General features: G+C 35.2%; 2 long non-coding RNA genes across 2 annotated transcripts; one reads left to right on the top strand and one right to left on the bottom strand.

Annotated features, from left to right (window-relative positions):
• Positions 1–85: 85 nt before the first annotated feature.
• LOC128194059 (uncharacterized) lies at positions 86–9296 on the bottom strand. Its single transcript, XR_008245339.1, has 2 exons — positions 9048–9296; positions 86–479 (listed from the first exon to the last, which is right to left on the bottom strand). It is a non-coding gene; the product is annotated as an uncharacterized LOC128194059 (long non-coding RNA).
• Positions 9297–9945: 649 nt separating this feature from the next.
• Positions 9946–16172, top strand: LOC108347452 (uncharacterized). Its single transcript, XR_001833898.2, has 5 exons — positions 9946–10462; positions 13684–13728; positions 14015–14652; positions 15210–15387; positions 15737–16172. It is a non-coding gene; the product is annotated as an uncharacterized LOC108347452 (long non-coding RNA).
• Positions 16173–23949: the final 7777 nt, after the last annotated feature.

The raw sequence follows: 23949 nt of genomic DNA, 5'->3' as shown, positions 1-23949 counted from the left end.
CAAATCTTTATGAGTTCTTGGATCTTCAAATCAATAATCAAATAATTATGAATTGACTAAGTAAAGAAGGAAAAGAGAAAGATCAAGACACAACAATCTATACTGGTTCAGCTATCACAAGTCTACATCCAGTCCTCCTTCAACAACCTTAGTAGAAGGGAATCCACTATACTGATTAAGTTTACAAGAATACAATGACAACCCTCAACTGCACTCCTGACACCACTCAAATCAAAATACTAAACACAAGAGATGAACAGACTCAATCTCTTGCAAATCACAAGAGCAATCCCAACTCTCAAATTTGGCTATCCTCACACAAGTATTCAATACACAGATTGATGATGAACTTGATCTTCAACACACTCTTCAAACTGCAGATGGAATCAAATTCAATGAAGTCCAATGTCTTGAAGTAAACCTTAATCTGTAATCACCAAATGAAGCTTAGATTCTCCAAGAACGTTTCTTGAGATCACCTGTAATCAAAACTCAACAAATATGTTAATATTTGAAAATTATAACATTGTAGTCATTCATTTGTTATGTTTTTCTTTTTGTTTTAACAGATTATATCATGTGTGTAATCGATTATTTGAACTCTTATGCCTATAACTGCTACTTCAACAATCTTAACAAATTAGGCTATTTGTGTAATGGATTGGACTATTCTTTTTGTTTTAATCGATTATCAAACTTATGTAATCAATTATATCCACACCTAGCCATATTAGTCATTCATTAGCCATTCTTAACAGATTGTGTTGCTTTATATAATAGATTATGGTTTTCTCTCAGTTTTAATCGGTTATGTAACTTATATAATCGATTATAACAGAGTAATTTGCCCCTGTTTAGCTTTCTAAGTGTTATGGCTAAATCTAACAGATTATTACACTTATGTAATCGATTATTTATACCAAAAACTAGACTCCTAATCTGTTTTAGGCTTGATTCACTCATCATTAATGGATTCAAACATCTAGCATTAACATGTTAAAGATATACACATTTGTTATGCCATTTTGTTGTGCAAGAAACCATTTAAACAATTAAGCTATTCATCATAAAAAAACAAAGATATAAAGAAGCTAACCATTTTTTGTAAACTGATCACTACTAGATTGGCTTGTCATATTGTAATCCACCCCCTTTGGGATAGAATACAAAGTATTTTGATTATTCCCGTGCATTTTCTTTCGATCAATGTTTCTTTCTTTTTATATTGTAACTCGGTGTTTTCTTAAAGCGTTTTGATAGTGATCGTTCAATCAGTGCTCTTTCATAACTCATCCTTAATTGATCACTTTGCATTAATATTGATTTAAAAACTAAGTGACTTTTAGGCCACTTGAGGTCGGTCGTCCGGTGGGAGTTCACTTGAGTGAAGTTGTCCACGATCGTTAACATGCACCTTCATATATTAATTAGATGGATATCAACCATCTTTCGGTGAGCAGTTTGTCAAGTGTTCTTTTTAGAAATCTTCCTTAACTATTTGCTTGTGAGATGATAGGGTTCAGTAAAGCTCTTCCTTAATTGTTTATGTCCATCGAGGGGGTTCGGGTAGAAGTCTTTCTTGACTGATGCAATAAAGGGTACAGTAAGGGCTTACATAAGTGAACTCTTCCTTAACCGACCATGTGTTCGGTATAGTAGGGATTTGTTTAACTATCTTTTGATAAGCGATTTGACAAGGGTTCTTTTTAGTTTTTTCTTAATCGTTCGCTTATGAGACAATAAGGGTTTGCTAGAACTCTTTTTTAACTGTTAGTGTCCATTGACAATGGTTTGTGTAGAACTCTACCTTGACCGATGGGGAAAAGGACACACTAGTGATTCACTTAGGTGAACTTTTCCTTAAATTGCGTGTTGAGTGCGATAGGGGTTCATTTGGGCGAACTCTTCCTTAATTGACGCTAGGATCTTCACAAGATAAGAAAAGGATACAAAGTTGACTTTAAATTCCTCATTTTATTAATAATCAATATGTTTGAAAATTACATTTGCCTCGACTAAAATAAAACTTAAGGTTGGATATGTTCTAAGTGTTTAGTACAACTTTGATGCTCAGATATTCGAGCTGATCAGCATCATTCTTCTTATCTTCAGTAATCTTGAACAGTCTATCCTAGTTCAGTGCAAGTTCCCCTGTGAATAATTCTTCACCGCATCATTTTTCTTTCTGCATACCAAGTGTCCCTTATCGAAGCTCATCGGCTTGACCTATGCATGACCATCCGTTTGCAAGCTTCATTTCACATAAATTCCTTCTCCCTTTGTTCAGATACAGTGTCTAGTTCGATTCTAATGTGGTTGGCATTAACATCCAAGCCCTATAACTACCTCCTTAGAAAAGGCTCTCCTACTTCGACCGACAACATGGCCTTTGTACCGTACGTTAGCTTGAACGGGTCTCACTCATGGATTCATGCGGTGTGCCTCGATAGGCCCATAAGACTTGTATAAGCTCTTCCACCCAAGCTCCCTTAGCTTCCCCTACTCTATAAGACTCAAGAAAAATAATTATCTAGAAAGGTGGTGGGCGTGAGTATCATGAAGTAAAATAATAAAAGATAAGTATTAATGAAGTGAAATATAGCATAGATGATTAGAGCTTCTTGTTATGTGGTCGATGGTCATTAGATTGATTCTTGCTGTGTGTAGAATATATGTTTATTTTTTTATTATTTGTTTTATGTACATGTGTGGTTTGTATTAATATTTATAATAATTATTATCAATGTGTTTGGTAAAAATTAATTAAATTTAGGAGAATGAAATTAACATGTTAATTAAAGTAATTTAGGAAAAATTAAAATAGAGTATATTACGTAGCAACTTATGAGAATCAATTAGAATAAAGATATTAAAATATAATACATTATTTAGGAACTTATAAGAATCAATTAAGATAAAGATAATTTTATTTTAGTTTTCTAAAAGATAATGGGGTTTTTACAAATTACTCTATTTTTAACCAATGAAAACCTCTTTTTGAAATTTTTTTATTATAACACAATATATAGCATTTAAAAAAAAACGTTATCTATTCGTTTATTTCAAACTATAAATTAAAAATTAATATTAATTATCTATAGATAAGGTTTCTTTAAAAAAGAACTACCTATTCTCACACGTATAGATAGGGTTTTGTTAGATTAGCGTTATCTATTGTGACGCACATTCATAAATAGTACTTATTTAAAAAAGAGCTATCTATAAAGCATATCTATAGCCAATTCTGTAGTAGTGATTAATTAAAAAACTTTATATTAACATTAGAGTTAATTCTTACCAATATTAATTAAAACAACTTTAAAAAAACTTTAATATAATTGGATCTAACAAGTTTCATTAATTTCACTCAAAGTTTCATTAATTTCACTCAAAGTTTCATTAATCCAAGCATAATCCAAATTTAATAGTTCAAAATTCAATTCAATCATTTAATTTATCTGATCAATTACGATTAAATACGGGTAGGTTATTCAGATCATTTGTATTAGATCAATTAATAAAAAATTAATGATTAAATTTAAATATGTATAATGACTAAATTTGTAAAATTTAATGATATCAACTACCATATAAAAGCATTGATGTTCAACTGACTTGGTCAATCGCACAAGGAATTAAATAAGTGAGGAAATGAAGTGGGAAATGATGGAATATGGCCTCCACAGAGAAAAGAAAAGCAAACATGCAGTCATCACCATGTAAAAAATTCAAAACATTAACTACTATTAAATTAAATGAATTATAACAAGAAAAAGCAAACTTACAAAAGCATTATACACAAAGAAGAATATACATAGTTTCATCATTTGAAGGAAATGCAAACAATCATCATTTGAAGGACTCAGGTGTCTTAGGTGTCATCATAAAGAAAAGGAAATCAATGTTACATTACAAAGGTTTTGTACCTCAATTGTCCACAACGACTGTTAGAAAAGGAAGAGAACGAGTGTGTGGAGAACAAGTGTTTGGATTGAGTGGCCTAACCGAACGGTTTGTGATGCCTTGTGCGTCTGACCGAACGGTAATGCTTCTGCACCGAACGCTACGAACACACACCAGCAGAGCAATGCAACACTAACGCTAGAGGACGACCCAGCAGGACACGAGCACCACCGAATGGCTAAGCACTTTGTATCGAATGGTCAAGAGGTGTGCAGAGAAAGAAAAGAGAAAACTTCAAACGCAATGAAAATTGTATTATTCACTGATCTCAAAATCAACTATTTACAAGGTATAGAGGCTCGGTATTTATAATAGGAAAAGCAACTGCCAAGGGCAGTTAAACACCAGCTGTCAAGGCTAACTAACAAACAAACTTAGCTTACACGCCAACATCCCCTAAGCCAAGTACCTATGGAGGTAGCACCCACCTCTTCTTAGAACAACCGAGCGGTGTGATGGCAAGACCGAGCGGTGTATGGTCGAACGATGTGTTCGGTGACACACAGAACTTGCACTTGCCAGTCCGTTGAGCAATTGTCCCTTCCAATCACGTGGCGAAGGCGGATGCTAATTTGCGTGAGTTGTGCGACCAAGACCGAACGGTGCGAAAGAGCGACTAAGTGACGTGACCGAACGGTGTGAGTGTGGCGTGACCGAACGGTGTGAGTGCGGTTGCCAGTTTGACACTCCTGAGCGACATCCAACTCGGTTGAATGAATGTTGTGGTCAGGTGTTTTGGTGTTCGCCATGACTCGGTTCACCTGTGACACCTCATGCTTCTTTGGCAGCATTCCCTTCAACGCTTATCTTCTTCCCAGCTGAAATGTCAGTTGAATTCCAGATTCCATTCTTCTCAACAGAGTCAACTTCTTCTTTCATTGCCTTCCTCCACACGTATTTCTTCAAGGCTTCTGTTAGACCGACCGGTTCTGCATCTGCCAAGGCTTCCTTTTGACCGATCGATTCTGCACCTACAAACATAGCTACATGCACCAAACCTTCCTCATTACCAGTCTGTGTATACGTATTCATCTCAGATTTTGTAATGCCAGATTCTTCACACATTGTGGACTTCACTAGGCTGATCTGAAATGTATTATCCTTCGAGATCTTGCTCCTCAAAATCAGGTTTTTGCTTTTATCAAACACCTCAACCTTATTGAAGCCTCTCATTACTACTGTAAAGCCCTTTTGAATTAACTGTCCAATACTCAGAAGATTGTACCTTATTGCAGGCACAAACAACACACCAATTAGAATGGCACGCAAGCCATTCTTCCTTCTGATAACAACATCACCAACTCCCTCTACCTTTGAAGTGCTGTCATCAGCAAATTTCACCATACTCTTCTTGGTTTTATGAAAATTTACCAACCATTCTCTATGGCAAGTCATATGATTCGAACATCCCAAATCCAAATACCACAGTTTATTTTGAGAATGTGAACTTACTTTAGATGTAGTTGTCATCAATATGATAGGTTCTGAATCAGACTCCACTTGAGCTGCGTAGGCCTCCTTTCCTTGATCCTTCTTCTACTCTTTCTTTTCAGCATAGCACTCATTAGTGTATTGCCCATACCTATGACAATTGAAACATTCAATATTTCTCTTGTCCTTGCGGAAATTCTTCTCTGGTTTGCCTTCCTCCTATGTTGAAGACCCATTTTGGTCATCTTTGTTGCTATCATTTCTCCACTTTCCTTTACCATGTTTCCCTTTCCATTTCTTGAATGTCTTCTTCTCTACATTTTTGACATGTTAAACCTTCAACGTCTGCTCCTCGAGTTTGATGGGATTTCTTTCCCACATCCTCATCTCATATGCCTCCAGAGAGCTTTGAAGTTCTTATATCTTTAGTTTTTCAAGATCTCTCAACTCCTCAATTGCTACCACAATATGATCAAACATCGGAGGCAGTGACTGCATAATTTTCTCAATCACCATGAGATCAGTAACAGTGTCACCACAGCCTTTCATCTGGTTAGCAATTTACAGTATTTTGTTGAGAAACTCACTCATCTTATCACCATCCTCCATTAGTAAATGTTTGTATTGTCTTCTCAACGACTGAAGCTTCACCTTCTTAACTTTTTCCCCTCTGGCATGGCAGCCCACCAAGATGTTCCATGCTTCTCTTGCTGAAGCCACATTTTGTATCTTCTCAAAATGCATATCGTCCACACATTGATGGATAATCAGCAAAGCTTTATCATCTTTCCTCTTAAACTCCTCTTTCTCTGTGTCGTGCAAATCAGACACAGAAACCACTCCCTCCATCACGTTGCTGACATCTTGAACACGAAACAAGACTCGCATCTGTGTGCTCCACCTGCTCTAGTTCATGTCTGTGAGAACAGGTAGATTAACGGACATATCAACGCTGGCCATTCTTTACACACTCGATCTTTCACCAAGAAACACAATCTTGATCTTCTTCACACTTCAATCACCTTTCCGCCAAGCCCTTGATGATTTCTGAAGCTCCCAAGTCACGAACCTGAAGCTCTGGATACCACTGTTAGAAAAGGAAGAGAACGAGTGTTGGAGAACGAGCGTTTGGAGAACGAGCGTTTGGATCGAGTGCGCCAAACCGAACGGTTTGTGATGCCTTGTGCGTTTGACCGAACGGTAATGCTTCTGCATCGAACGCTACGAACACACACCAACAGAGCACTACAGTACTAATGTCAGAGGACGACCCAGCAGGACACGAGCAGCACTGAACGGCTAAGCACTTTGTACTTAAAGGTCAAGAGATGAGCAAAGAAAGAAAAGAGAAAACTTCAAACGCAATGAAAATCGTATTATTCACTGATCTCAAAATCAACTATTTACAAGTTATAGAGGCTCAATATTTATAATAGGAAAAGCAACTGCGAAGGACAATTAAACACCAGCTGTCAAGGCTAACTAACAAACTAACTTGGCTTACACACCAACAACGACATCGTTCAAAACCTCATTCCCAAGGATGCCTCCTTTGCTGGTTCTCCCTCCGCGCCATATGAGGCCACCTAGGACGTTCTCCTACGCATCCCCAGTGTGATCCTCAACCTCATCGATAAGGACTATAGAGTGAAGCTTGTGTGCGGTGACTTTTCAGTTATCCACCTTTGATAGGGAGACAATGTGTGCACGCATTGTCGAACAAATCCAATGGCCACTAGAGAAGGATGAGATCGTTGTGACCCAAACGATTTACACTACTTTTCGTTTCACATCCCTAAGGTCTCCGATCCCGAGGAGGAGGAGATTGATGCGGTTTTGGAGAGCTGCAGCTGCTTCTCCATGCAGAGGGTTTCAAAGAATGCGCAGAAGGGGGAGGCATTGAATGAGAGCATGGTGAAGGATTTGAAGTCGAAAAAGAAGAATGAAAAAGAGAGTTTGTTCCAAAAGAGGGTTTCCACTCTTAAAAAATTAGAAAATGTTTTTTTAACAATAATTTTACAACGTCTATGTGGTAGTTCGTGATTGGTCTATTTCAAATATACAGACCAATAAAATAATGACACATAATTTATTTTCAAAAAGTTGTTAAGAAAAATTGTTAACATATCATAATCCTAAAAAATTATAACAATAAAATATTACTCACGGGTCAGGTTGAGTATTTTCAAATAATTTTTTCATAATTCGTATTCCACCACTTATTCTCATTTTATCAATATTATTTATCTGAATTCGTGCAAAACCAACTCACCACCTATTTTTTTCATTGAAAACGTTAGTTTGACAACTTTATTTTGTTAACTTTTTTTATAATGTGGCGGATGTCAATTGGACCATTTGAAATTAAAATTTTTTAATGTGTAATGTAACATTGGGGTATTTTGGGAAGAAAGAGAAAGACCAAAGTCTTTTTCGCGATTTCCCTTCTACTCTTCCATTTGTGGTTTCTCTTCTCCTTTTCCCTTCTCCTCTTCCTTGTCATCTTCCTCTCTCTAGCGAACCACCATTGATTTCTCTTCCTCTCTCGCGTTATCTCTCTTAGACGGTTTCCACCGAAGCACATCCACCATTGTTCTTCCTCTGTCGCACGAACAACTAGTCTCTCCACCGGTCATCCTCTCTCGCACTCTCTTACACTCTTTCCACCGAACTAGTCATCCTCTTTGCCGCTCTCCATCAACGATTGAAGGTTTCTCCTTTATCTAAGGTTGGGGCTTTTTATAGTGTGAAGGTTGGTAGAATTTTTTTTGGCTTATGCTTTTTATTAGTGATATTGTTACTGTTGATGTGGATTAAATTGTTAAATCCTAAAGAAATCATTAAGGAATTATTGTATTGTCATTTATTTTGTGTTTTTGTATCTTTGCTTAATGTGTATTGTATATTTAATAATTGTTGCTTAATGTGTTTTTCCTTTACTGCAATATTGTTATTTTTGTGATTCATCAACAAAATAGAAATGTATGTATAATTGTATTTTTTTTATTTTTATTGATAATGAAGATGTAAAGAAGTAGAAGCAGATCTCCTACTCTCACCTTGTGAGGAACTCTCTCCAGGTGTGAAGATGAACCTCCTCGAGTATGAGCCATATATATTTTCTTTTATTAACAACATTATAAACAAAATAACCAATTCAAAATAAATAAAATTAATTACAATATTTATATAAATAAATAATTAATCAAAATATACCAATTTAAAAAAATCAAAACTATAAAACAAAATTTAACATAAAATAATTAAAAACAACATAACTTCATCAATATTCAAATATTTATTTCATTACAAAAAATATATATATGTATAAAATAATTAAATATTATTAACCATAATAATAATTAACAGAAAATTTAAATTTTATAAAAAAAACATTTAGAATGTCAAAAATAAAAGCACACGTTAAATCATTAAAAAAAATTAAAACGTTGTGAATTTGTGCTATAACGGATTTAGGAACGTAATTGGGACTGTATCGGATCTGAAAAACCTATTCAGCCTCAATCGCGTCTCTAAATCCGACACAACACAAATCTCCAACGAAACATCTTCAAATCATCTAAAATAATGTCTCTCTACGGATCTATATCTACAACACATTATTTAGTTGAAAAAAAATTGCAGAGGCCAACCTTTGAGCAGCCGGGATGAAGGGAACAACACAAAGATGTGGTGTGGTGTGTGCCTCGGCTGTGCCTGGAAGCACGGGAAGAACACGAAGCTGGTGTGTGTTTGTGAGGCTGGAGCAATAGTCTGGTGTCAGTGAGGCTGGAGTGCTGCGTGCAAAGAAGGAGAGGAGGAACATAAGAGAGCAAGAGAGAAAGTGAGATGCTATAGAAAGTGAGATGCCATTTTCAAGATGCACAGATATAAAAATAATAACCGAGAGAATCTTTGACCATTATTAAATATTAATACAGTTTTAAGTAGGGATAATTTTGGTTTATGATAATATTTGGAAGTGCATAATAAAATGCTTGGAGATGGAATGAAACATCTTGTTAAGAGTGGATTAGAACGGATTCATGGATCATGGATTAAGTTCACACTTCTAATCATGACCAAGTGTCATCCATTAACAAAATTTGAAAAAGACACTTAAAGGAATATATACAAATTTTAGTGCCTCTATAAAATTTGAAGTCCATCTATTCATTAAATTATTTTCGTTAACAAAATAAAATATATATATATATATATATATATATATATATTAATAATAACGTGACAAACATATATTAGAAAAAAAATACGATATTTCTAACCTGATTTCCATTTTTTAATGTGTAATTTTGGTCATGTCAATTAAAATATGAAAAAATACTTTTTAATTTTGAAAAAGTCAGTAACTTAGTTCAATCAATCATATAAATTTAGAAAATATCAATTAAAAAGAAAAACAAACTTTGAAAATATTAATACTAACATGGATGTAACGTCCTAATAAGTCTATTATTTTTTATTTATTTTAAGATGATTAAGATTATTTTAACGTACATATTAAATTAAATATATTGTTTAAATTTCTTTTGACTTAATCATGTAATTTCTTTTTCTTTTAACAAGGACTAATATTACGATAGAAAAATAATGCACCAAAATTGTATTTTAGAAAAAGAATAAAAAAGAAAGGTGAAAAATAAAGATGAAAGAAAGACCCTGATCATAAAATGTCTTGGATATGTTATCAATATAGAATCTTGTCTAATTTAAATAAAATAATAAAAATACTATATTGCTTATTTGTTCAGAGCTTAGTGTGATAGGTTGAAAGTCTGGTCACTATGCTTAAGTGTTGAGAAAATTAATTGGATTAAGTTAAATAATGAAATAGGCAAAGGAAGATACGTTAAATAGATATTAAATGGTTATAACATTAGCAAATTAAGTTTGATATAGTGGTAATATGCTCTGTGTTTGTTTGTGTAACTAGTTTGATTACAAAACTAGTTTGTTTGTTTTAAGAGAGCTGCGCTAGGAAGAACACCAAATGCTCAATCCGTGACGAGCGAGATCGGTGACGAATGAGAGGCACTGAGAGAACAAGGTATGGGAGCTATCTTTGTCTAATTTGAAAAGTCTGGGTTGTTTGACAAATTTGATTGTCCTATTGACAAATTTGATTGTCCTATATTCTAAGTATTTTTTCATGTATGAGTCGATGAAATATATTATACTATATTGAGTTGTTCTCTCATCTAGCTGATAAATTGTAGTCTAGGTATGTTTAGAACGGTAATAAGAAATGATATGTTAAATGGGATTAAAGCATTGAATGAATTCATAGAAAGTCCGTTAATGATATAATAATTTGTGCTTTGTCTTGGGTGACTGATGTTTGAAGATGACATATTGTTAAGTAAACCGATTAGCTTAAATTTGACATTTTACTGGGTAATATTGATAGATATTGTGGTCTGTACTGGTTGAGTTTAGTGGAATCCAGTTGCTATGGGGTATTGGGGAGATGTTAATGGTTAGGACTTGTCTCGATAAATGTTGTATACCTTCCTATGAGTATTGTGAATATAGTTAGAACTATAAGAGGACCATGATTGATAACAATGAACATCACCATTACTATGTTATAAAATAATTATACACAAACTAAACTTGAGTAAGCACGCCGAATTTTTGAGTGGTTTTAAGCTGAAATAAGTCTCTTACAGTGTGATAGGCTACTATAATATAATTAAAAGTAGAATTGATATAATCCCTGTTCATGTGAAAAAGCATCATCATTATATGGTGTTAGAGTAGGTGAATGAAGGTGTTACGAATTTTGAATGGTTGTTTCATTTATGAAGCATATGAAATAAACTGTACTGTTTGGACTGAGGTAGTATATTTTATTATATTTGGTTCTGACTAGAGATACGAATTGCATATGTTCTGATTGAATTATGATGCATTGGTAATATTTGAATGGGTAAAAAGGAAATGTATGAGTTACTTAAGTGGAAGTGAACACGCTAATTTATGCTTGCATATGATACGGAAAAAGTATCATCATGTATGTTTACCTCAGTTTAGAATTTTAAAATCAAATTTGAATGGAAGATAATATTCAATTTGAAACTTATATCCCCATATTAGGATGATAAAGATTAATGAATTAAATGTAGGTGGTTGCTAATAACTAATACCTTGCCACGTTAATTTAGGAAATTTTGGCAGAAACGTGATGTTTGATTGCACTAGACCTAGGTGGTTACTATATTTAATACATTGGCACGTTAATCTAAGAATTTTTGGCAGGTACGTGATGTTCCAATAGGATATGTTATATTACTTTAAATCTTGATAGTTATGGTAGTAATATGGATGTAATTTTTAGTGTATAAAATTAAGGGAGTGAGATTTACGTTGTTAGATTAATGTATTAGTTTTCACTGGGTTAGTAGAGTTTAACTATAAAGATAAAATATGAATAAATTAATAGGCATTGTATTTATAAGAAGATTTTTAAGAAAATATGTCTTTAAATGTGAATGTATAAATGATATAACATGTCGTGTTAAGGGTATATTATTAGGAGGATTATTCAAGATAATGGGGGGTAGGCGTAGGCGTAGGTGTCTTTAGTGGGTGTTAGTGTTTTAATTTGTGGATTGGAAATTGGAAGTATATATACTATGTTGTTTCAATTGATTTTGGTTACATGTGTATGTGGATAGTTTGTATGGCCCTGAATTTAATAATATTGTCATGCTAGATTTACTCTGCTTTCATAAAGTAGGAATAACTTAAATAAGTTCTAGAAATTATTGATTGTTCTAAGTTTACTAATTTTTGTGTTTCCATCATGCTTGATGATATGGACTGTTTTATTGGAAGTTAATTATTCTCCCAACTGGTTGTTAATGTGAATGTTTGAGAATAAATGTATATATCTCGTCCACTAAATTATGTTGCTTTAAGGTTCATTATATGAGTAGTTTGCTTGATTGAAATGGTTTTGGATAAGGCTAAGGGTCTTATTTTGTTGCTTAATTATTAAATGAACCAAAGTTAATTGAACTTAAGGAAATTTTGTATAATCTGGATCAGGATGGTAAATCCGGATTATGTGTATGTGGGGAATGCTAGTTATGAAAATTTTATGTGTTTGAGTTGATGGGTACTTTGTTAATGATCGGGAGGTATATCTATGTGTTTATAACTAGTGTGAATTATGCACATACTGAGTTTTGAGAATGAAGATTCGTTGAAGGTGTATAAGATTTTACTTAGTTTTGGTTAAAAGAGAAACCTTATTTCATTACTAAACTCTGATCTATAATGATTAATAAAGATAAAAGTAAAGGTCTTAATCAGTTAAGGTTTGATATGTCTCTGTTACTTTAAATAGATATGTTGTAAAAATTGTTGGTTTCAGAAACATTCTTATATGAAAGAATATTATTATGAGTGTTAGTACTATACACTTGTATGTTTGAGGATATTTTTTTATTGGGTAATTATTGGTCTTAGAGACTGAGTTACGGTGGTGGGAGTGACTGTTGCTATAGGTCATTGTGGGAATAATGGTGCATGTCATTAAATGAGATTGTATGATTGGATGCTATGTATAATTGTTTACATTGTTTAATTGAGGATGGAAATGTAATGGTAAGATTACAAGTAAGATGACACTCTGAAATGAGGTTTTGCTGTATGAGAAATTGATAAATGAATAGTTAAGATTGGTTCTTGGGAATATGACCTTATTAATTAATGGTAAGGTTAAATTACTTTTGCTCTAAATGGTGATGTCGTGACGTGTGAATGCTTTGGATAATTGTTCTAGTCTATAGTTAGATATTATATTAATATTACTAGTGCATATGGCTTAAATATCTTAAACTAGTTATTGTGTTGAGTCTTTGCATTAAATATAATGAAATAGACGCAAAATCACTCTGTTTTGCATAATAGAAATTTAAATCATAGATTGAAATATTGTGATGCAAGGTATGATATAACTGAAGTGATTGATGGTACCCAATGTGTTTGTGAACGTGAGTATAAATTGGTTCAACCTTGTATGTGAATGGTTATTTAAAAAGGGCTTATTAAATAATTGCAATAATTTAAATGAATCAAGGTTGTGTGAATGCATTACAAGTTGTGAAATTGTTTGATATTTAGTTAACTGTTTAATTTGTTAATTTTACTATGTGATCATAAGTTAGTAGATTTGAATTACATATTAATTGAATTTCTTAGCTCACCTATACTTATGTGTTTACTAGTTTGTGTAAGTTGTATAATGATCGTATTATACAGGAGTCCAATGAAGAACATAAGCATTGCGGAGTAATATCTATTCATGTAAGGGATTGTATTAATATTTCTTTTGGGTTGGATTTGGATAATTCCTAATTTCAATTCATAAACATTTTTATTTATGATATGATTTTAAACGAACATATTTATTAGATTATAAAAGTGATAAATTGAGGAATGTGAGAGAATTTTAATATAGATTTCTAAAATTTTAAAATCAAATGATTATATTAAAATAGAATGATTCTATTCACCGAAAATTTTAAATTCTACACGTTTCCAAAAGGATAATGATACTTTGACACCAATTTTTGACAACATTTTGACACAGTCACGCGATGTTAGTGGTCCATGGGTACAAGAAATTAGAAAACGTAAATGATGTGGAAATGAAAGGCATAGGGATTTCAAGTGGCGGACTTCATTTTAGGATTGGAGAGAACCTAGAGAGAAGGAGCACCCAGCTTGGCGGGCTTCATTTTGGGGTTTCAAAAATTGGAAGCTCATTTGTGCGAGAGAAGTCGAAAGAGAACGTTCTTCCACCTGTAGACCCCCTTTCGCAGAATCTATCGTTCACCCACTTTGCACGGTTCACCGGACTTTCGTCGTTCACCGAAGTCTTGTCCGCCCCCATTTCGCCATTTCAAAGCACCAAAGTCGTTCCACTATTCGGTTGCGCGTTTAGGGTGTTCTGTAGAGCCTATTTTGTTGTTGTCATTGGTGGTTTTTGTTGTGTGGGTTTATGAGAGAGTGGGGTTGACATGGGAAGGGTTTTTCTTGTTGATTAGGATGGCAAATCTTAAGGATGCACATTCTTTCCAAACATTCCACCATTTCGAAGCACCCTTGAAGGTCGAAACCACCATTGACATGGGTTTTGAAGTTTTCCACCGTTCGTTTCTCTGCAACCACCATTTGGAAGCACCGTTATATCCGAAAACCACAATTGAAGACGAAAAAACACAGATGGTAAGTTTTCGTTATTCATTTTGGTTTTCCTTTATTGTGTTATTCAGTTATTTTCATTTAGAAAAAGAAATTAGGGGTTGATGTTTTGATTCTATTAAGTGTATTAATTGGTATGGGTAGTTAATCCTATGTTTCTGATAAATGACTTAGTGTGTTTATAATTGGGTTTGTCATGTGAATAAATTTGTTTTCACAATTAATTATTAGTTTGAAGGTCGAATGGGTACTTGTTTGTAGTTCACTCTAGGATTATAAAAGAGCAATGAGTTTTTACCTAATTGTTGCTCCTTTGAATCCTAAAGATTAATCTCTTTGGAAAAGGATGTTTACCTGATCCATGTGAGATGGCTTCTTAGTTTTGTTGTCTCTGTTATTTGTGTGAAGTTATTTTTCTGGAATAATTTGGCTACATGAATCTATACGCCTACCTTAATTATGATGATGGTTAAAATTTCATCTAGGCCTTGAAATATTATGCATATATTACTTTTAAACAATGTTGAAATAAATATTATGATTATTGAGTTGTGAAAACTTTTTCAAATGTGGAGAACAAGGTTATATTGATCAGGCACGATAGTGTGGTTTAAAAGCAAATACAGCAGATCCCAAAGATGTTACTCTTAGAGGTCTTCTTGCAAGGCTTTATGTTGAACTTGGAGATTATCAAAAGTTGTTACATATGAGCAAGTACATCAACTCTGATATGAGAATGTTGATCCAGTTGCAGCTAAGGTTAGTCTTTGCTTTGAGATACCATGGACATGGATTCAATTTTTTCAATAATCATTTGCCATTCGTTTCTTTGTTAACGATTATTTCCTATGGAAATCATAGTTTGCCTTGTGATGTTTTATTAATGCATTTATTGTATCTTCTTGTATTCCATATAGACTGTATCTATATATTGTAACTAACATCTTTGAAATGGTAAGCAAATGTGTATAAAATGTAATGTACGGTGTCTTATAACCTCACATTGCAACCATATGCACAAAAATCAGAATTTGTACTAGTTTTTTAAGACACCGTAGGATGTTATGAATAATGTATGCATTGGTCTGATCAATATTTGTATGTGCAGGATTATGACACAATAGTAGGGGAAAGAAGGATTCAACTATCTGGAGGGTAGAAACAACGGGTGACAATTGCACGAGAATAGTGAAGAATACAAAAAATATTATTACTAGATGAGGCCACAAGTGCATTTGACGCATCTGAAAAATTGGTTCAAGATGTACTATAGCGTTTTATGGTGAATCGAACCACAATAGTAGTGGCTCACAGGCTATCCACTACAAAGGGTGCTAGTTTAATTGTAGTAATAAAAAATTGTGTGATAGCATAAAAGGGAACACATGAAGCATTATTGAGCAAGGAAGGTGATTATGCTTCCTTAGTAACATTGCACACAAGTGCTTCTACATTTTAGTTTGTTTTCACCTCCTTTTGATTTTATTCGAGAAATACTACTCTGGAATATTTCCATATCAATAATTTTGCAACTTTAAATGTCACTCTTTGTCTTCGTTCTGCATGGATGTTTACAATAAATAAATATATATATATATATATATATATATATATATATATATATATATATATATATATATATTGATTGAGTTTTCAATTTTGTTATTAAATTGACGACGTCATTGTTAACATATATTATTAATGATTTTATTAAATTTTTTTTATTCATTGACTATCCAAAATTTGTATTACTGTCTCAATTTGTAGTTTGAAGCTAACTTGGATAATAATATAAAATTGGTTTAATGGCACGTTGAGCTTCGTTTTAAAATGACATGGAATTTAATATATTCTGACATATCTTTTTTATTTATTTTTTTTGCAAAAAAAATTGGCAACCATCATAGCATTGTCGTTATCTCCTCTACGTTGCCACAGCCATTGTGACTATCGTCTTCCTCTGTGAAATTCTCACCATTTGCAACCACCATTAATCAAATCACACACATAGAAATCACAAAGCAGAGAAACCCTCGCGAGCATCTCCATTACGCCACTACTTATTCTGCAGATTGGGGAAGATGTTTTTAGAATCAGGGTTTCGCCCCTTCATTCACGGCGGCCAACAGTGGATGCGAAGGGTCTCTCATTTTGCGATTTGAAGGCTCGAAGATGGCTCTCTGGTGGCTCTGTGGTTTTTTTATTTGCAAGGTTTCCATGGAGGCTTCAATGGTGTTTGGGTGGCGTCATGGTGGCCATGGAGGCTTGCGGCTGAAAATGAGGTCGATGGTGGCGTTTCACGAGCTAGGGTTTATCGCGATTAGGGTTTAGGATGAGCTCTTTCTGATGATGGACGAACACCCAAGGAGATGACGATAGAAGTTGTGCGAGCACGATTCGAACTCCTCGAGCCTTCCTCGACGAGAGAAGACGCAACGGAATGGAGAGGAAACGCAAGATTGAAGGGGAAAATTGAGATCGAACACTGGAAAACCTAGGATATAGGGTTTAATCGGTGTAAGTTGAAGGTAAGGAGGATGACAGTTTTGGACGGTGCAAAACCCTAACCGGACGCGACGAAACTATATAACGGTGAGGAAACTCAAAATGAACCGATTAAATGGTTCAAAGGCTCGGATGATCGATGGAAAGTGAAGATCGAAGGGATTAAGGTGTTTGAACGGTGGAAAATGGAGGAAGGGAGTGGAAACCCTAGAAGAAGATGTGATAGTGTGATGAACGAAGATAAAAATACCTTCGAAGACGCGTATGGAGTGCGGATCTATGGTTGGCAACAGTGGAGCTCTCGAGAACGAGAAGGAGACGCTCTGAAAAGTGGACTGATGCGCAATGGATGCACGAGGGAAGAAATGAGAGGCGCGGTCTGAAGACGTGGCTGATGTGTTGGAGTGGAGGCGTAATGGGAGCTGACGCGTGCGAGGTGGCAGCGAAGGAGAGGTAGCATGGAGGAATGAAAAACACCGTGAAATTTGGAAAATGAAAGTGAGAGAGGTGCTTGGAAGGTGGCTAGAGGGAGTCTTTGGACTCTCTAGCATGTGACTTTCAAGAGAGAATTATTTCTGAAGGTCAGAAAATTAAATTCTCATTAAGCTCAAAAGTGCCAATTACAATAGAGAAGCTGGGTATTTATAGTAACCCATACTCCTTACAAGCTAACCTATGAAAGGTAAAAATACAAAAGAAGGACTATGTCGGGCAGGATTACATCATACCCTCCCTCTTAAAAAAAAGATTTGTCCTCAAATCTGGCATCGCCTTATGAAGAAGCTCCACACAATCTTGGGAGCAGAGCCATGAAGTGGCCTTATTCCTTTAGATATAGTTTTCTTCCTCCTGGATCGAACATGAATCTGTAATAAACATCAAATATATTTTCAATTAATATCAATCCAAGAAGGAATTTTTCTATAAAAACAAGGAAATAAGGACTTCTATTTTTTTTTATCACATTTGGAATTTCTAGAAGTCCAAATTCACTTTTGTCTTGAGTTATTTCTTTCCTAAAAGATAAGAATAATTCAAGATTTGAATTGTCATATTTTGAAAAAGTTTGCATAGAATATGAGATGACAATTTGTTTGAAAGAGAAGTTAAAAATTGAAAAATATTCAATTATTGGAAAAGAAGTAAAGATTTGGAAACCTTCCCTTTTAGGTTCCATGGTCTTTGAAACAATAGGATTTGTCATCAGTAACAATTTCTCCTTTTCTTTCTTCTCTCTTTCTTGCCTTTCTCTCTTTTCTTCTTTTCTCTCTTTTCCTTTTCTTTCTTCTTCTTTTGTTTTCTCTTCTTCTCTGTCTTCCTTTTCTTCTCTTCTTCTTCTCTCTTCTTCTCTTCTTAATTCCTTTCTTCTTCTCTCTTCTCGTTTTCTTCTCTCTCTCTCTCTCTCTCTTCTCTTCTTCTTTCCTTTCTTCCTCTTCTTTTCTCTCAATCTCTCTTTCTTTTTTCTTATCCTTGATCTCTTTAAGTCTTGCCCCAAATTCTATTTCTCTACGAAGAAACCCATGATCATTTAAACTCTCAAGAAATAATTTTCCATCATCAATGCAATCCCTAATTAGTTCTAGGTTTCTTTTAATGCTTGAAGGCACAAACTTTCTTCTCATGCAAGATTTTAAATCATGCCAATCAAGTATGGAGGACTTTCTACCTTTCCTAACATGATATTGTCTTTCATCCCACCACTCACTTGCATGCTCTTATAACTTAGAGAGATATATGCTAAGAACATAATATTCACTCTCTCCATAAAACCAAGGATTTATTTTATCAATTTCTTTTTCCCAAGCTAGGTATGTGAATGCACCTATGTCTTTACCAAAGGATGGAAGATTCCTAGCTTGTTTAAACATTTCATCAACATTATCTAACCTAGAAGACCTATATGAACTATAACAAGACATCTTTGTTTTTAAAAGTTTTCTTTGTGTGAAAGGTATAAGAGATTCACACTTAGACAAGTCCCAAGTAAGAGAGGTGAGTCATGAAGACTGCTTAAGTACCAAGTCTTACCTTGCCAGAAATGTCTTAGGTTACTACTAGTTACCCTTTAAACAAAAATCACCTTTAAAATCAAAGAACACAACTCACAAACAATCACAAACAATTAAGCAAAATTAAAAGACTAGACTCTCGGACTCTAATGTGATAAGGCTTAGAGTTTAATCCCTTTTAGCCTAAATCAACCCTAACGTGAAACACAAAGCAAATCAATATTAAAGTCTACTCCTATGGTGAGGCTTGTTGCTTTGGCTAACAAAACACACTCACTTGTCTAGCTATGCTAAAATTAAAGCAAGTAAAGTTGCCAAGAGTTTGAAAGAGCACCAAGGACTCTTGCAAAGAACTTGGACTTTATAAAAGGCCTTTTACAAAACAAAAGCTAAAGCTAACAGTAGGCTAACACAAGCCTATTACAATCCAATATGAACAAATCAAATTACAAAAGAAAAACAAAAATTATGCTAGGCTGCTACGATCCTGCTCCACTTCATTCAGCTTTGTTGCTCAACTTTGTTGCTTCTGGAATCAACTCTCTTGAATCTCCTGATCAGTTCATTCCTACAAAGGCAAATGCAGATCTGCAATCAAAAATTCCCTTAGCTAGAACAAATTGCACAACGAAAACACATAACAGTAAGAACTTCCCTTTTATTCTCTGGCCTTCACGGTGCACTTGTTAATCCTGGCAGCGAATAGAATTGCTTTTGCTCCCAAATGACAAACTGCAATCAAATATTCACACTCAATTCAGCAGAGCAACCATCGATGCTATCAATTTCCAGCTAAAATAGAAACAGTTAAACAATCCAGAGGTAAGAAAGTTAAACAACTCCCCTAATTAAATGGTTGGTCTAGCTTGCTCTAAACTCTATTGAGATTCTGCTGCTGCTTGAAATTCTTGACTCCAAATATTTATCAACTCTGCACACAACAACACACCTATTCTACACTTTCTCCCTGCACTGATTCAGTTCAAATCTGCACACAGAAATTACACCAATTCCAGCAAAATACACATAAACATGGATATTAAACCAGATGCAAATGGGTGTAATTCAAGGCTGAAACCAAACTGATTAAACAATCATTCCAAATTAATCAAAACCTGATCAAGCCAATGGACAAAAAGAGATATGATGTAATGTAGAAAATTCAGCTAAGATTACACAATGAATTTAAACAGAATGGAAATCTGCACAAATAAATCTCAGTTGTTTAAGCTCTCAAATCATCACATTGAAATTCTGATATGCACTCATAGGCCAATGTACTCAATCTTCATCAGATTCAAGACCCCACTTCCAACCTGTTGCAACTATGTTAAAACACAGTTATGTAAAAATTGATTCTCTCATACAAAGTGCCAAGGAAATTAGGCTAAATCAGCCTTACAAAACTCACAACACTCAGGCTTCTCTTTTGAAATTTAAAGCACATAATGAAAAGGTTTGGAAGGGAGATTCTCCCTTGGCAGTTCAAGTTGGAGAATCTTTCAGACCACCACCACCTAAGATGCTATCAAGCACACAAACCTTCTTTCAGATTCCAGAAACCAGAGTGTAACAGCTTCTCAATCAAGAATGGCTAGGCTAAGGTCAAAAAATCATAAACCAGAGCAGAACAGGACAGCCACAAGCAATGGAATGACAACACAGAAGAGCAACTGACTCAAGATCAACTCTAGACCAGATTACAAAAGCAAACAAAAGCTCAATTAAAGAACAACAGATCAGAGTTCACACGTGCACTGAGACAAAACCAGAACATTCAACAATGACAATCAAGAAACAAAGCTTTTGATCAAAGTGAGCACTCAAACAGGATCCTAAGATCAGTTCTAGAGTAGATTTCAAAAGCAATAAAAAGATCAAGAACAAATTGCAGAATTTTTGTAAACAAATGTTCAAATTGATTCACTTTATTTCAGAATTGTAGTGCATCATCTAACATTGTTAATTTCAGCCTTATGCATTGTTTTACAATGAAATCAGTAGAATCAACTCCAATTACAAATGTTACTGCTTGGTTTAAATTTAAATCACATATTTAGTGGTTGTTTTGTACAAGATTACAAGTACTGCTGAAGTGATGCAGATTTTTTTTTTGTGGACTTAATCATCAACCACTTACAAATCTTAAGCCAAAACAACTTTAACACAAAGGTGCAGTAACACAAGTCAAATCAAATTTAATTCTGCAGAAAAGAAATTAAAGCACTCAGACACAATGACTCTAGGATGTACTGATGTTAGAACTTAGTAATGATCTAATACTAAGTATAGAATACAACCACACACATAAGACACTAAGACAGATTCAATCTCGGTGTAATTGAAACAAGAGAATGTTGTGTTTTCACAAAGTACCACCAAGCTATGCCATGAATTTCATTGCTTATGAGATGTGTACTTGTTACTGGCTAGCAGTTCAACTTATAGAACCAAACTTAGTTCACAGATAACACTGAATTCAAAGGAAACATGCAAATCAAAAGTCAATTTTAACTACTGCCAAGTACAAACACCCGAGCTCTTAGTTAAACTTTTCATAGCTCATATGGTGTGCATTTATGAGTAACAGCCAGACTCAAATCAAATAAGACAATGCAATCATTCAAAATTGCCAATGGAAATCTGTCAGCCAACTTATTCATTCGAATGAGTCATAGCTTTTGAGGCTTGACAGAAATTACACCAAGGTTAACTTCAAGTACTCACGAAATTGAATACTAAACCAGTTAAACACAGATTTAAAATGACAAAATAAGCAAATAACAAGACTAAACATGACAGGATAAGATTTAGAAAATGAAAGACTCAAACAAATTGGATTCACCGAATAAAATGATAAAAACATTGACTCAAGGCACAGACTTAAGCACAGAATCAGAAATTGGAAACCTAAACACATGAAAACAAATATCACCGAATAAGATGCACAATAGTTCAACATCAAACCAGAACAAACATATGGAATTGATTCAATGACGAACAAAAGTTAAACACAAGACAGTACAGGAAAATGATGAACAACTCAGAATCAAATGAACAACAATAAACGCAAAATAGAAACGATGAACGAAACAAAAATAAAAACAATGACAGAGATACTTAGCTTTGAAGTGTGCTCGACCTTTCTCTGAATACCAACTGATGGACGAACACCCGAGGAGATGACGATAGAAGCTATGCGAGCACAATTCGAACTCCTCGAGCCTTCCTCGACGAGAGAAGACGCAACGGAATGGAGAGGAAACACGAGATTGAAGGGGAAAATTGAGATCGAACACTAGAAAACCTAGGATATAGGGTTTAATCGGTGTAAGTTGAAGGTAAGGAGGATGATGGTTTTGGACGGTGCAAAACCCTAACCGGACGCGACGAAACTATATAACGGTGAGGAAACTCAGAATGAACCGATTAAATGGTTCAAAGGCTCGGATGATCGATGGAAAGTGAAGATCGAAGGGATTAAGGTGTTTGAACGGTGGAAAATGGAGGAAGGGAGTGGAAACCCTAGAAGAAGATATGATTGTGTGATGAACGAAGATAAAATACCTTCGAAGACGTGTATGGAGTGCGGATCTATGGTTGGCAACAATGGAGCTCTCGAGAACAAGAAGGAGATGCTCTGAAAAGTGGACTGATGCGCAATGGATGCACGAGGGAAGAAATGAGAGGCGCGGTCTGAAGACGTGGTTGATGTGTTGGAGTGGAGACGTAATGGGAGCTGACGCGTGCGAGGTGGCAGCAAAGGAGAGGTAGCATGGAGGAATGAAAAACACCGTGAAATTTGGAAAATGGAAGTGAGAGAGGTGCTTGGAAGGTGGCTAGAGGGAGTCTTTGGACTCTCTAGCATGTGACTTTCAAGAGAGAATTATTTCTGAAGGTTAGAAAATTAAATTCTCATTAAGCTCAAAAGTGCCAATTACAATAGAGAAGCTGGGTATTTATAGTAACCCATACTCCTTACAAGCTAACCTATGAAAGGTAAAAATACAAAAGAAGGACTACGTCGAGCAGGATTACATCATCTGATTTTGTGGTTTATAGGTTTGGGCTTGGCGAAGGTGATGGAGGTGTGTCGCGGCGACACGTTGAAGAAGATGAAAATGGTCTTTTGCGATGGAGGTTGAAGCTTTGTGCATCAATGGAGTTTGCGATTTTTGGGTTCTTCTGCAGGTTTCTGATGCGGTTGATGATGGTGAAACGTTGAGGGTTGCGCATGACCTTCGCGAGGTTGATGGTGGCACTGAAGCGCTTCTGCGTCGTGGCGGAAAATGCAGCGGCTTGCGACGGATTAGAGTTAGGCGACGGTGGCAAGGTGGCTTAATGCTTTCGGATGGAGATGCCATCGTTGATGTGGTGAAGCACGAGTGTGGTGGCCTCTCGCGGAGGAGATAGTGGTCGCGACGGCTTAGGGTCTGGCGGAGGCGGTGCGACATGGTGATTTTGGACGATCTCTAAGGTGGCGCGATTCATGGCTATCTCGTAGTGGTCCGACGATGAGTTATTGATGGTGGAGAAGATGAGTGTTGCGGTCCGACGATGTTATCTGTGGTGGAGGTGATGAAGGATCCCCATGGCGATTTGCGGCAGCTTTGCTACTGGTGGTCCGACGATGGATGGTAGGGAAAGGGCTAGGTTTTTTGGGGTAGAAGATGATGATGTGTCAAGGGTGATAAACTGGCCCAGTTCAATGTTTAATAAAAAAAAATTCCACATCAGCGTGCCATGTCAACCATACGTTAACGCCATTGGGTCCAATTTAACGGTAGGAGTCTAATTTTTGCAATTT

The sequence above is a fragment of the Vigna angularis genome, chromosome 9, assembly GCF_016808095.1.
Source record: "Vigna angularis cultivar LongXiaoDou No.4 chromosome 9, ASM1680809v1, whole genome shotgun sequence".
Lineage (NCBI taxonomy): Eukaryota > Viridiplantae > Streptophyta > Magnoliopsida > Fabales > Fabaceae > Vigna > Vigna angularis.
The sequence above is the reverse complement of the archived record's forward strand: the minus strand, read 5'-3'. Positions and strand labels throughout refer to the sequence as shown.